This window comes from Durio zibethinus, chromosome 28 (assembly GCF_047325235.1).
Source record: "Durio zibethinus cultivar Kanyao isolate XHJ-2024 chromosome 28, ASM4732523v1, whole genome shotgun sequence".
In the NCBI taxonomy this organism is placed as follows: Eukaryota; Viridiplantae; Streptophyta; class Magnoliopsida; order Malvales; family Malvaceae; genus Durio; species Durio zibethinus.
In genome coordinates this window covers 8,519,262-8,537,360 of record NC_143189.1, presented here as the reverse complement: position 1 = coordinate 8,537,360, position 18,099 = coordinate 8,519,262, and positions in this window count along the sequence as shown.

The following is an 18,099-nucleotide window of genomic DNA, read 5'->3' as shown; positions in this document are numbered from 1 at the left end:
AATTATTTATTATAATATAATTTTATAAAAATATAATGGTTATTTTTAATAAATAATTATAACATAATATAATTAATTATCACAACTATTTAATTTATTTATGAACAATAAATTAATTATTAATATTACATAATTATAACTAATTATATAATTTATTAATTTATATTATAATATAAGTATAATATATAATATTTATAATTATTTATTAATAATATAACTAATTGAAATTATATTATTTAATTATAATATATTAAATTAATGTATTATATTTATTAATATACAATTAATTATTACTAATATTGGATAAATTATATAATATTAATATGTTAAGATTTGAAATAAATAATTGCTCATATAGTCATAACTATTTGAACAAGTTTGATAAATAGATTTATTTTTAAATCACTTTATAATTTAACAATTAATGAATTTATTAATATTTAATAATTATAATTATTGTTATATTTGAAGCCTAGTTAAGACCTTTTCAAATCCTAATTGTTAAATTAGTAAAATAAATTATTGTAGTAATTTATTAAATTATCTATTACTTTAAATTTATAAATAATTTTATAATTTTATAATATTAATTATAATATTCTAAGTATTATAATATTTTATAATTAATTAATATTATAAAATTAATGATAAATTAACAAGTGACCTGTTATATTAATTAGTATTCAATTTTAATAATAGTAGTAATATTTCAACAATTATTAATTAATCAAATAGTAAAATAATATTATATTATTCAAATATATAAATATATATGATATATTATTTGTAAAAAAAATATTGAATATTTATTGTTTTATATTATAATGAATGAGTATATTTTTATATAAAAATAAACAAGTATAAATATTTAATCTATTATCAAATAATGGATAGTTATTATTATTAAATTAATAGAACAATAAATAATTAATAAATTCCTTTTGATTAAAGTTTATAATCAAAATTTTCAATAATTATAATATTAAAATCAATTTTTATTTCAATTATTTGATTATTATAAAGTATTACAGTTTAATATAACTATTAGTTTAAAAAAAATTTTAAATATTAATAAAATAGTATTATAATTATTATAATAATAAATTAGTAATTATTATAATTTAAATTTGATATAATTGCTTCAACTCATACATGCTTATTCAAAATTAATAATTATGTTATATTATTTCTATATTAGTAAATATTAAATAATTATATTAATTATATAACTTAAATATAATACTATAATTAATATTAATATAGTTAAAATACTAATCTTAATTCATGATTACAAATAATTATTTAACTATTTGATAAAATAATCTAATTATATCATATTTATAAATTATACTAATATATTATCCTATATAATTATATAATATATTTATTATTTATTATTTATATAATATTAATAACTATTATATATTTAAGTTATTTATAATTATTATAATTATTTATTATTATTTTAGTTATTTAAAATAAATAATTATTCAAATAGTCATAACTATTTAAACTTATTCGGTAAATAGATTTGAAATAAGTTTGTTATAATATTAAAACAATATTTTTAATTAATAGCTTAATATTCAATTATATTAATTATTATATTATAATTTAATGTATAGTTATATTATATTAATTTAATATTAAAATAGTAAATTAGATTTACTATTTAATAAAATAGTCATAACTATTTGAACGTGTTATAAATAATATATTATAAATATTATAATAATAATTATTACAATTATCTTAGTTCATTTTATACATAATTTATATAAATAATTAAACAATTCAATATTAAAATAGTCATAATTAATTATTATAGTCATTAATATATTATTAATTTTTAAATTATTAATAATACTAGTTTATTAATATTTCAAAAATTAATAAGTAGGAGATTATCTATTTATTGAACTAGTTCAAATAATTATGACTATTTAAACCATTATATATTTCAAGTCATTATAACCTTTTATTAATTAATTATTTAGATTAATAATTATATTAATATATTATAATTATAATATAATATTAAATATATTAATAAAATATTAATTATAATTTATCATATAATTAATATTATTTGAATAATAATTAATTATATTTAAGTTAATTAATTAATTTATATTACTATAAAGTATAATAAATATTATAATATTAATTAATAATAATTATAATCTTTAAAAATAATATAATAATAATAATAATAATAATAATAATAATAATAATAATAATAATTTTATCCATTTATTATTAGTTATAACATAATAATTTATATATATGATAGACAAATTAGTTCAAATAATTATGGTACTAATTATAACTATTATTATAATTAACTTATAAATAATTATTATAATAATTATAAATATATTTAATATATTATTTGATAAATATAATTATATAATTATATTTATTAATATTAATAAAAAATATTAATGGTAATTTATTATAATTAATTAATTATAATAATTATTAATTTATAATTATAAATTAAATTTTATTTAATAATTATATATTAAATATAATATATTTAATTATAATATTATATAGTTATTAAAAAATTAATAATTATGACTATTTATAATAATAGTTATGATATTCTTATATTAGCTTATTTAATATTAATAATTATAATATAATAAATAATTATATTATTTAATTAATTAATTTTATTTTATTAGACATGAAACTAATAGAATACTAAACTAATAATTAATTACAACTATTTGTTATTAATTAAGTTAATATTGAATTATATTAAAATTAATAATTTATTAATTTGAAAAATTAGTCATTTATAATAAATAATCAGTAGTCATAAAATATTTGTTACTGTAAATTTATATAAATAATTAAAATTATTAATTATATTAATATTAATAAATTTTATAATTTGAGACAAGCATATGACTACTGATTTGTTTTAAATAATTATAATAATAAATGTTTTTTGAAATATTATATATAATTTTATAAATATTTATTATATTTATGATTATCTATTTCAAATCATTATGACATTTTCTTTTGTTGTAAAAGAATTGTTTTATTCATACAAACTTATTCTAATTAAAATAATACTAATTTAATAATATTTTAAAAATTAATAAAAAAGAGATTTAAAAAATAAATTTGTTTACCAAATTAGTTCAAATAGCTAAGACTATTAGAAAATTATCTATTTGAAATCATTTTGACATTTTGTTTAGTCATAAAATAATTGTTTTAGTTCATACAAGCTTATTCAAAATAAATTGATACTAATTTATTAATATTCAAAAAATTAATAAGAAAGAGATTTTAAAAAATAAAGCTATTTATCGACTAAATAATTTTAAATTATAATTAATAAATTATAAAATATTATAATTATTATATAATTAATATTGTAATTCATAATTACATATTTGATATATATTTAATAAAAATATAATAATTATTTGATACTAAATTATAACTAAAATAATACTAATTAAAAATTATTATTTTTTAATTAAGAAGAATGATGGCACCTGGAGGATGTGTATCAACTACAGACAATTAAATATAGTTACAATGAAAAATAAATTCCTTATACCTATAGTAAAAGACAGAGAACAATAATAATAATAATATTAAATAGATTAATTTATTAGTTATTATAAATTAAAATATAAACAAATATATTAATATAATTAATTATTAAATATTTAAATAATATATTTATGTATTTATTAATATAAATCTTTTGGATTTATATTTTGAATATATTTATAAATATTTAAATAATTAATTTACAATAATATTTATATCATTAATTATTAATTAATTATAATATTAATTGATATAAATATATTATTAAAATATTATCATTATTAATTATATTAATAATTATATTAATTTGATATATTAAAACAATTGTTAATTAATAATTTATTTTAATATATAATTGTAAATTATAATTATATTATTAAGTAATTATATAATTTTGCTATAAATTAATATTTATTAACTACAAATAATAGAATTTATAATTATTATAAATTTTAAATAAATATAATTATATATTAATTATTTAATTAATTATAATATTAACTGATATAAATATATTATTAAAATATTGTCATTATTAATTAATAATTTATTTGTATAAAAACTTAGAATAAATTATCATTATTATATAATATTGGTTATAAAGTTTTATAACTAATATATAATTATATTATTATATATCAAATTATTACTATAGAATTAATTAATATAATATTAAATTCAAATATTATTAATATGAAAATTGTCTTATTTTTGTTTATATTATTACAAATAATAGAATTATATCAATATTAATATATAATGAATATATTATAAATTATTATAATTATAAAATTAATAATTATTATATATTTTTTATATATAAATAATTTTTGAATATTTATTATATAAATTACATTCACATTATAAGCTATAATTATAATAAATAAACAAGTTAAATAACTATATTATTTAATAATTATTTTAATAAATTATATTATGATATTTTAGAAATTAATATATTATTAAATAATAATTATTTACAATATTATAAATATTAATTATATATAATATAGTTTATAAATATAATATATATTTAAACATTAAATACTAATCAAATAATTGTAATTATTAATTAAATAACCATTATATAACATTAAATACTAATTATAAATAATATTATATTTAATGGTTGCATATTATTTAGTTAAAATAATACATTATATTATTAATTTTATAATATATAAATTAATTCTATACTAATTTATTAATTATATAATATATTTTTATAATTATATAGTTATAAAGTGATTAATAAGTTAATAATACTTATTATTAATAATTATTAAAATTATAAATAAATAATTAAAATTATTTTAATATTAACTTATATTTAATAACATAAATATTGTGAATTAATATTTTACAAAAAATAACTAATATATTTGTGTCTCTATATGACAAATAACCATTTTTATAATTAAATATAAATTTAATTATAATATAATACTAGTAAAATTAATTTATTATAATTAAAGATAATAAATTTAATAATTACAAATTAATAATTATAACCTAATTAAGTTATAATAATTATTAACAATATCTTATATATTAATAATAAAACATATATTATTATTGGTATTAAATAGATAATACTAATTCTTGAGGAGATGATTATCAATTAAAATTATTAAATTTTAATAATTATAAACAAATTTTCAATTTGGCATTGATAATATTATAAGTTTAATATAATACTTAGAAATGATTTAATCTATATATTGTATTTTTTGAATTATTAATATGATTCGTTTTATATTTATTTTAATTATATAATTATTAATACATAATTATTAATCAAAATAATTAAGTAATAATAGTATATAAATTTATTGTTCATATATTATTGTATAATAAATTATTCAATTATTTTATTTATTATAATAAATATTTAATTATTAAATATAATTATATATTAAGTATAAATTATTAAATTATTATATAATTTAACTATATAAATATTTATGTTTTACAACAAGATAAAAGGTCATAACGATTTAAAATAGATAATCGTTCATATAATCTTAACTATTTAATCTGGTTCAGCAATTTGATTAATATATTATTTAAATTAATAATAATAAGTTTATTAGTTATATAATTATTTATAATATATTGAGTCAATATATCATTATAGTATAATAACATCTAATTTATTAGTTAAATTAATTTAATATTTTATTAAAATATTATTAATACTATTATTAATATGAATAATTATATATTCATATTATTACAAATAATAAAATTAATAATATTAATATTTTTGTTCATACTAGCTTATTTGGAATAAAATAATTTAATTACTTATTAATTATAATAATTAGCTTAATTATATATTAGATAATTATTATAACTAATATATTATAATTTAATTACTTATACCAAATTATTATATGTAACTAAATATATAATTATGATATATTATAATACATGCATATTAATTATTAATATTTAATAATTTGTTTAATATTAATATATAATTAATATTTATATTAATATTTATCTAATAGCTTAATTATATTATAATTAATTAATTATAATTAAATATAATAATTAATAGTATAATTAATAAATATTAATTTTTTAATATTTTATCAATAAATTAATGATATTATCAATAAATGTTGATAAATATTAAATTATTTATTTATTCCAATTTTGCCAAGTTATTATTAGTTTTCAAAATAAATTAATTTTTTTCGTTCGATAATTATTAATTAAATTATAATTAAATTAGATAATTAATACAATATCTTTAATTAATTATATTTTATAAAAATTATTTAAAATACAATTAAAATAATATTTGTTATGACTAAACTATTAATAATATATAATTATTAATTTCGATGATCCAGAAGAGAAAGAGACTTTAAAAGCCTCAAAAGCTGAATAAAATATAAACTTGTTAGAAGAAAGGCTACAAGTAGTAGAAGAAGTCGATTTTTATGGTTCTGTAGATGTTGCTGGGCTTTGTTTAGTCCCACATGTGGTTATTCCTCTAAAATTCAAAATGCCAGAGTTTGAAAAGTATGATGGTACAAAATGTCCAAAAACCCACATTACCATGTACTGTCGAAAAATGGCTGCCATGCTAATAATGAGAAGTTATTGATGCATGTGTTCTAGGATAGCCTTACGGGCTCTATTGTTAGGTAGTATGTCTAGTTGGACAGGATTTGCATTCGTTTCTAGAGTGATATGACTCATGACTTCATTAATCAATACTGGTTTATCATAGATTTGGCCCCTGATCGTCTTTCTTTGCAGAATATGAAAAAGAAGGCAATTGAGTCATTCAAGGAATATCCCCAGAGGTGGAGAGATATTGCTTCTCAGGTGCAGCCTTCTTTGACTAAAAAAGATACCACAATGTTGTTTGTCAGTACTTTGAAATCTCTCTATTATGAAAAGATGATAGGGATATGGTGATCTTATGCAAAATCATTGAAAATGCCATTAAAAATGACAAGTTAAAAGGAGAAAAAACTAAGAAGGTGTTTGAGAAGAAAGAAACTAAAGCTCAAACTGTAAGCTTTGGTGGACAATTTAGGGGATATCAACCCTATCTACCATAAGGTTACTCTCCATATTATCCTGTTGTGAACAATATTGCACCTTACCCTTACCAACCATATCTACAACCAGTTTACTCACCAACTTACCAATCAGCATTTCAAGTACCTGCATCAGTTTTCAAGCCTAACAATCAAGCAAGTGGTTTAAAGAGATCTCGAGATAACCAAGAAAGAGCATAAATTGACCCTATCCCCATGTCTTACACTGAGTTATTCCCAAAATTGATCAAGAACAACTTGGTGTCTTTAGTTATTCTAGAACCATTGAAGCCACCTTATCCAAAATGGTACGATGCTAATGTAACGTGTGATTATCATAGTGGAAACGTGGGTCATTCTATTGAAACCCGCCCTGCTTTTAAACAAAAAGTGCAAAGTTTGATCCGGAAAGGCTTAGTGAGCTTCGATGAATTATGGGGCAAGATGTTAATAAAAATTCTTCACCTAATTGCATAGAGGCATAATTTTGAAAATGATGTTAAGGCTAGTTAGAAGCTACTTGTCATTCTAGATTTCTTTCATAGTAATGTTAGGATTTCTTTTATGTAATAGGATATCATTTGCTATCATTTTAATAAAAGATAAGTTGATGCATTTCATTACATTTCCTCTTTCATCCCAACCACTATTCCATGCTTATATTTTTCCCACATGCCTTTTCATTCCCATTCTCATATTCTCAATGATGAATATTTAGATGATGCTAACAATAATTTCAAGATTTAATTTTGAGAACTCATTCACATTGATCCGAGGAGACTATTAGAGCAAAAGAAGCCAGTTATTAGCAGATTTAAAATTAGTATGTCTTGAAGATGTGCAGATTCGTGAGCTTATTTTTGTTCAATAAATGATTTTCAAGGAAAGCATTCACATTTGAGATGAAAAATGGCCATCTTTCTTTTACCATTTGAAAATCATTCATTGCTACCTCTTTGAGCCTATTATGATTTCTTTTTCCAATGAACCTCGACCAAGATCACCCTCTTTACTAAAGGGTAATTTTTGAAGAAACAAATAGGCAAAGGATCATAAAAAATCTCAAAGATAGAAAGCAAAAGGAAAAAATGAAAGAAATAGATGAAAGAGAAATGAATTCCATACATGATTTGGGGTAAAGTAATGAGAGTATTTGTGTAAAGAGTGGGATCAAAAAAAGAAAAAATAGTGAAATAAAGTGGCAAAGGGCAAAATGCCAAGTTTTTTCAAATGATGAGAAATGATCCTTTGTTTTGAAGCCTTCAAACATATGTTTTGAACCTATTTTTATCCATTTCTTTCATGACCCCTCACTATGGCCTACATTACAACCTTTAAAAGTCCATATGAGTGCTCAAATTGAATGATCATATGTTGGGCTAAAGCATGCTATGATGGAACAACAAAATCATGCTACATTACTCTAGAGATTGATGGGTGAGAGATATCACTAATGGATGAAAAATGAGAAGAGAAAGAAAAAAAAATGAAAGAATGGGAAAATGTAAAAAGAGAGAAAAGGAATACTCAAATTGAAAATTCGAAAGGGTAATTTGAGTAGAAAAACCTTTGAATTGAAAGCTGGATAGCTCAAATTCATAGAAGATAAAAGACATTTAAAGATCTCTCAAAGCTGAAACAAAGTTTGATGAGCTCAAAATGATTTTGACAGTCAATGGAATGAGTTTTTGAAAAAAAATCTTGGATTAATGTTTAGAATTGTCTGAATATTCATTGTTTAGATATACCATTCATCCAACTTGTTTCTTTCCCTATTTGTTTTTGTACCAAACTCACTCTTCATCGATTGCCTTTCTCTCAATTCACCTTGTGCTCTTTTATTCTTAGATCCTCAAAAATAAATTGAGAAAATGTTTGATTGCATTATAATTGTCATGATTTGAAATGATAATGAATGAATGACAATGTGCATAAAAGAGTCTAGCATTCCTTTGAAAAGAAATCTAAGATGATAAGGGAAAAAATAAAGAGAGTGCAAAGACCTGAAAAGATAATTTGAAAGGACGCATGGTGTGACCAAATGATGAATATGGTGATGGATTGGCTAACAAAATGAACAGAAGGCAAAATTATGAAAGGATGATGTGATTAAGAAATGAATATAGTGATGGATTGGTCAACATAACTTATGAGTTGTGATCAAGTGATGAACATAATGTGGATCAATTAATAGAATTTATTTTGAGATTGATAATGCTAAAAAACCTGTGAGTTATGATTAAATGATATGGGGCAATGGACAAAATTTATTCTAGAATGGCTAGTGTTGAGAAGCCTATAAGTGGTGACTAAGTGATAGAAGATAGAATTTGTTTGAAACTGCTAATGCTAAAAAGCCTGTGAATGATGATCAAGTGATGAAAATGATGAGGATCAGTTGATGAAACTTGTTGTAAAGTGCTGAGAAGCTAAAATGGGAAAATGTGAAATGATGGGGACTTGAGAACCATGTTACCACATTAGAATTTTACGACAGTGACATTCGCATTACATGCATTGCATTTGCATTATTGTCTAGAGACTGTTTAAAACTTTGGTTTGGCCATGTATTTGCATTATGCAGTAAACATTTGACTCATGGTTGAGAACATGACATTTTTAGTATTGTGAGAATCTAGATTGTTGCATTCGCATCATTAAGAAAGCATCTGCGTCATTGGTCATGACATTTATTACATACAAAATTTTGACTTTGAAAAGTCATCTGGAAAAAAATCGATCTTTGGATGAAGTCTTTTAAGATAAAATTGTAAACCCTCAAATGAGAATTTTTGAGATATGAAACCATGAAATTTATCGGATGTGAATCTCTAAAATTCAAATGAAAAAGCTTAAACTTTTTAGATGTGAACCCCAAATTTAATTCGAATGAGAAGCTTTGAACTTTTGGATGTGAATCTCCAAAATTCAAATGAGAATCTTTAAATATGGATGAGAGTCTTGCAATTTGCAAGTACGAATCTTGAGATCTTACATATTTGAATTCTTGTGAAACTGAAATTTTGATAATCAAATTTCAGTAAATTCTTCCAAAGTTGAAAGGTTCTTGCGAATTTAAACCTTTGGAATTTCAAACTCGAATCGTGAATCTTTGAGTTTTCATTACAAATTTCATCATACCTAATCTATGACTCCTCTGGACATGATTGTCAAGGAGCTTTTATTTTTTAAAGTTGTTGTGCCTCTGTTTAGATGAGCCATTTATTTTTCTCAAAGTTGTTAAGCCCTTGTTTAGAAGAGCCTTGTTTACTTTTTCAAGAAAAACAAAAAATAAACAAAAAAAAAGAATGTATTGGGATGATCATAAGTAGGGTGTCTATATCTTTGCACAATTCCTATTACATAGGAAATACGCAAAAAAAGGTAGCTGTAGACACCCTAATTGGTTTGAGCCCAAGCCCATTGGGCTTGGTTCAATAGGGTTTGAGCCTAAGCCCATCGAGCTTGCCTCAATGGGGTCCAGTAGTCAAGCCCAGCTGTTTATTATTTTTATGGGCTTTATTTTTTTATTTTATTTTTTATTCTTACTTTTATTTTATATTTTTTTCATTTTTAGATAATAGGATAATAGTTGAAATAGTAAAAGATAAAAAAAATTTAAAATACAAATTCTACCGTGTATGGGATGCTGGCAGAATTGCAATGGGTTTTAATTTTCTTAGGTTCAGGGATAACGCAAAAATCCAGTCAAGGGTGGGACTTAAAGTTAATTAAGAACTCTTCTGATTCGTCTTATAAATACCAGACAGAACACACAGAAAAGAACAGATAAGGAAACGAAAAAATAGAGAGAGAAAAGAATAAAACAAAAAATAATTTGGGAGTTTTTTGGGTTAAAAAAATAAATTTTGTATGAAGATCAATATTGTATTTAATTAATTTGAACTTGTATTAATATTAATAAAAATAATTAATTAACTTATTTAATAGTAATAATAAATTAATAATATTATACTATAGTAATTACTATTTATTACTAATATATTTAGTTATAACATAAAATAGTTATATTAAAATATTATATTTATTTATCTTAATTTAATTAACTAATATAATTAATATATATAACAAAAAATAACAATAAAAAAATTAATGAGCAAGAGATTTAATAATAGTATATAATTATAATATAATTGATTGCATATTTTAACTATTGATTAATATAATTAATTCTTATCAGATTATTCAATAATATAAGTAATTATATAAATAACTTAAATATTTATTTGTTACATGATTACTAACAAATATTTTATGACTAAATAAAAGGTTAATAGTTTTAACTATTTAAATTGGTTTGGCAAACACATTTATTTTTTAAATATCTTACTATTAATAAGTTATATCTATATTATAATTATTATTTTATTATATTAACTAATATTATCATTTGCTTTATCATAATAAATAATTTATTAATTATATAATTAAATATTATATAATTATATTTGATTAATATATTAAATATAATAATTTAATAATTATTAGTAACTAATTATTATAATTAATTAGGTAGTATTAATATATTATAAATTATTATCAATAATAATTGGTAATAATTAAATAAAAATTAAAAATTTAATTATAAAATTTATAATTAAATAATTTAAATTAATGATTATTAATTAATAATTTTTTTTAATATTCTTTCTAATTACTTTTAAATATTATATTAAAAATAATTTTAAAAATTATAATAATACTAATAGTAATATTCAAATAGATTTGAAATATATTAAAAATTAGTATCATTAATAATGATATTATTATTAATATTAAATATTATTACTAATATTATAATAATTTTATATTTATAATATAATATAAATAATTTTAAAATAATATAAAATATATTAGTTATATTATTTATTAAATATATAATTTGGTCATCAAATACTTGTTTCATATCTTAAAAGTTTGTTTTAAATAATTATTATTTATTTAACCAAATTATTATAAGGATTTTAATTTTAATATTAATTTAATTACTAATTTTATAATTAAATAGTTATTTAATATGTAATTAATAATTATAATTATAATTATAATTATAATTAAATAAGTAATTAATTACACATTTATTACTTTTATGTAAATATTAATAATAAGTAAATTAATTAAGTTGAAGTTTTGATTATATAAACGTCAATACCTGGTGCCAAAACGCCCATCTTCAGCTGAAAAAATGTAGAATTCCCAAGCTTTATAGTCGCGGTTGCCATATAACAATCCATGCTCCATGATATTATCAATTAAATTACATTAATTATTATATATAATTAAATTAAAATAATACTTTTAATAATCATGACTATTTGAAATCTCTTGCTTAAATTATTAAACTTGTAAATAATTTTATTATAATTATTTTTCAAATCTTGTTTTTTGATATTATAAATAAAAATATCATTAAAATAATAATAAATAATTATATTATTATTAAAATATAATTATAATCCATAATAATTCAAATTATATTAACTATTTCAATTATTATATAATTAATAATAACTCTTATTATTTTAATAAATAAAACTAAATTATTTATATATTTAATATAAATATAATTCTATTATATTAATAAAAATTAATATAATTAATTGTAAAATAATTATAAATATTTATTTTATTTTAAATATGTTATTTTAATTTAATATATATACAAGCTTTCAAAATTATCTATTAGATAAATTATAATAATTTATTAGTTCCAAACCCACCTCATAACATTACAATATAATTATATTACATAAGTTATAAATATATTTAAATAATAATAATAAAATTATGTATATAATAATTATTTATTAATTAATAAAAATGATTCTGTTTAATTTTAATATAAATTTATTTATATAGTTCTAAATTAATATTATAACATTATTAATATGTAAAATATAAATTAATTATTATTTTAAATCTGTTTTAATATATATAATAATTATAATAAATATTTATTATTATCGTATTAATAATATTATCAAAACTAATACATTATAATAATTTAAATTATGATAATTAATACAAATAAATCGAATTATTTATTCATACCTATTAATAATTGTAAATATTGAATTGATAGAGCTTTGTTAAGGGTAATCCATATTATAATTAAATATAATATCATAATAAATAATTGTTGTTGAAACATATGGTATACTAATATCTCGATTATTATTAATAATTATTATATATATTACTAATAATTAATATATATAAGTTAAATATAACGATAATTTAACTATCATAACTAATATTTTTTGTTATTAAATATTATTGTAAATAAAATAAGTATATTTAAATTCTATATTAATTTGAAAATTGTCTTATTATTTAATTATTTTGTTATTATAATATTTATAATATTATTAAAAATTAGTTATAATAATTAGTCAAAATAATTCAATATTATTATTAATTGCTTGGATAAATTTAAATAAATAATTTAGTAATTTATTAAAGTTTAATAAGTAATTTATTAAATTTAATTGTTATCAGATAAATTTATTATTAAGTTTATTGTTATTCAAATATTATATAATTATATTTGATTTTATTCAAATATTAATAACTTATTATAAATTATAATCGATTATAAGATCATCATGGATGATTTATTAAATACTTGTTATTTAATACAATTTAGATAATTTATTAATTATATAAATATTAATCCATGGTAATTATTATAATTATTAACTATTTAACTGATTTGATAAATAGATTTATTTTAATTAATATATTAAATATTATATTTTAAATCATATTATAATTTATGATACTATTTGTTAATAACTTAATAAAAAATTTAATTATTAATTTTTTATAATCAGTTTATAAAAAAAACTATTTTGTTATTATTTAAATTAATAATATTTAAATAAATATTATATTAAAAACTTATTAATCTAACTTATTGTTTATTAGTATACTATAACTAATTTATAGTATAATATCAAGTATAAATAATAATAATAATATAATAAATTATATAAATAAATAATTATAATTATAATTATTTAATCTAATTATTAATTTATTTATCTATTTAATAAACTATTTAATAAGTACTAATCAATATTACTACTTTATAAAATAATATTTATTAATTTATTAATAATATTTATTAATATTAATTATATTTTATTTGTTACTAATATATTTATATTATATAGTAATTTAATTGTATAATCCGACAATAAATCTAGTAATATAAATATATTATATTATTAATTTAAATATTAATATATTAATAATTAATATTATTATTTGTCAATATTAACTATAATAGTTGTATTTATTAATAACTAATAATTATTATAAATATCTTATAAATTTTTAGTAAATATTATTAATAATTTATAATATTTGATTTATAGTACAATATATTTATATTTAATATAAACTATAAGTAACAATTTATAGTATGACTAGAATAATATAATATATTATGATAATAATTAATTATTATTAATTAATATTTTATAATTTATATTATAAATTATTAAATATAATATAATATATTATGATTTATTAATAATATAATTAAAATATTTAATTAATAATTAGTTATAATTATAATTAGTTTTATGAATAACTTATTAGTTAATATTACTAGTTATTATAAATATAATCTATATAATTAATAATTAACAATATTATAATTTAATAATATATTTATATTATTTATTTAATATTAATTTAAAACAATATATATTTAATACTATTTATATTAAACATATAATATGAGATTTATTTAATAATGTTATATTAGTTTAATCAAATCCCTTAAGAAATTATTAATTATATTCATATTAAATAATTTTTAACATAATTCATAATTAATTAATAATATTAATAAATAAATAATTTATATAAATTATTTGATAATTTACAAATTTTTTAATACAATTTAATACAATATAATGATTAATATAACTAACACAATTGAATAAATAACAAAATAGTATATTAAATTATTATAATTAATTAATTATAAATCTATAATTAAATTTAATATTAAATTTAATTTATAATACTTCATATTATTGTATAATTCTTTCAATTATTAAAATGTTAATTAATACAATTTGAAATAATTGTTATATAAATATAAGTATATTAATATAGTTAATGTATAATTTATTTTTTTAATATATTATATTAATAATTATTCAAATATTTAATTACTAATCAGTTATTATATTTAATTACTAGTAAGTTATTATATAATTATAATTATATAAATTGGTTTAATCAATTATAAAATTTTAAATATTTATTGTTTATTATTTAAATTTAAATACCATAATAACTAAATATAGTTAATTTATAATAAATAATTATCAAATAGAAATAAATGTTATAATTTATTATTTGTAATTGTAATATATATATTAATTAATAAGTTTGATTAATTTAACAAATCAATAATTTAATAATAAATATTTTATTATAAATATATAATCATTAAATATATTATATAATTAATTAATAAATAAATATTTATTTAATGTTATATTAATTAATATTATTAAAATTTTCTATAATAATAGTAATATTAGTTAATATAATAATAATTATTTAATAATAATAATTATATAATAATTATTATATTATTTATTATTATTAATAATTAATTTATATATACATATAAATATACATATAAGTAATATATTATATTAATTATAGTTATAAATATAATAAACAAAAGTAGAATATATAATAAGATATCCACTGATAATTATAACTAGATAGTTTATAATAAATCTTATGAATCTAAATTTACTTATATTTATTAAAAATTATTCAGTTATTTAATTACATTAAGATTATTAAATAATTGTTACGAACAATTATTAACTAATATTAATTTTAACTAGCACAACTGAGGAATAAGATAGTTTTTTAATAATTATAATAATTACCATGGATTAATATTTATATAATTAATAAATTAATAGAATAAATTATCCAAATTGTATTAAATAATAGGTATTTAATAAATCATCTATGATGATCTTTTAATCAATTATAATTTATAATAAGTTATTAATATTTGAATAAAATCAAATATATTAATCAAATATAATTATATAATATTTGAATAACAATAAATTTAATAAATTAGTAAATTATTTATTTAAATTTATCCAAACAATTAATAATAATATCAAATTATTATCAAATTATCATTAATATTGAATTATTTTGACTAATTATTATAACTAATTTTTAATAATATTATAAATGATTATAATATTCATATTATTTATTTCAATAATAATAATATTTAAATGTTATAATAACAAAATATTAAATAATAAGACAATTTTCATATTAATATAGAATTTAAATATACTTATTTGATTTATAATAATAATTAATAACAAAAAATATTAGTTATGATAGTTAAATTATCGTTATATTTAACTAATATATATTATTTATTAGTAATATATATAATACTTATTAGTAATAATTGAGATATTATTATACCATCTGTTTCAACAACAATTATTTATTATGATACTATATTTAATTATAATATGGATTACCCTTAACAAAGCTCTAATTCAATATTTACAATTATTAATAGGTATGAATAAATAATTAGATTTATTTGTATTAATTATCCAAAATAAAAATAATTAATTATCGTAATTTAAATTATTATAATGTATTAGTTTTGATAATATTATTAATACGATAATAATAAATATTTATTATAATTATTATATATATTAAACCATATTTAAAATAATAATTATTTTATATTTTACATATTAATAATGTTATAACAGTTTAATAGATATAATAATGATAAACTATATTATTATCTTAATTATTATTAATTACAACATTATTATTATTATCTTAATAATAATTTAATAATTTATAATACTAATAATATTATAATTATCCTAATAATTACTAATAATGATTATCTTTAATTAATTAAAATAATCATAACTATTTGAACTAGTTTAGTAAATTGATTTAGTTATATAATTTATAATATAATTATAGTATTATTATATTTAATACTTAATATATTATTTAAACATATATTATTAATTTATATTTAATATATAAATATAATTATAAATATATCTATATATATTATATATGTATATTATATATTATTTATAAAATAATTATAAATATAACAATATATATTAGTTATTATCTAATAACTAATTTAGTTATATTTTAAATTATATTAAAATAGAGATTTATTTTTTAAATTTCTTACTTATTAATTATTTTTATAATAATAATAATAATAATAATTTATTAGTTAATTAATCATTAATTAATTTATATAATAATATTACTAATTATAAATAATCATAATTATAATTATAGATTCATAAATATTATTAATGAAAATTTTTATAAATATAGTATTATTTATATTATGTATAATTATATATAATTATATTAAAATTTAATAAATATCTTAATTAAGAAATATTAATAAAGGCTTCAATTTAATATTTCTTTAGATATTTAAATTATTAATATTATAATCTCTATATTAACTAATAATTATACTATAATTATTATTATCACATTATAATTCAAAATAGTAATTATTATAAGATATTAGTAATATTTATTTAAATTATATATTAATAGTTTTTATAACTATATTATAAATTAATATAGAGACCCATATCTAATATAATTTCTATTTACAATAGAATATAAATAGGCTATTAGAATTAATTACATTATAATATTAATTTATATTAGCTATAAATTATTTTATAACAAAACAAAAAGTAATAATGATTTGAAAGATATAATTGTTCAAACAGTATATTTTTTTGAACTAGTTAGGTAAACATAATTATTTTTTAAATCTCTTATTATTTTTTGAAATATTAATAAATTCATTTTATTTTATTTCGAATAAGCTAGTATGAATTGA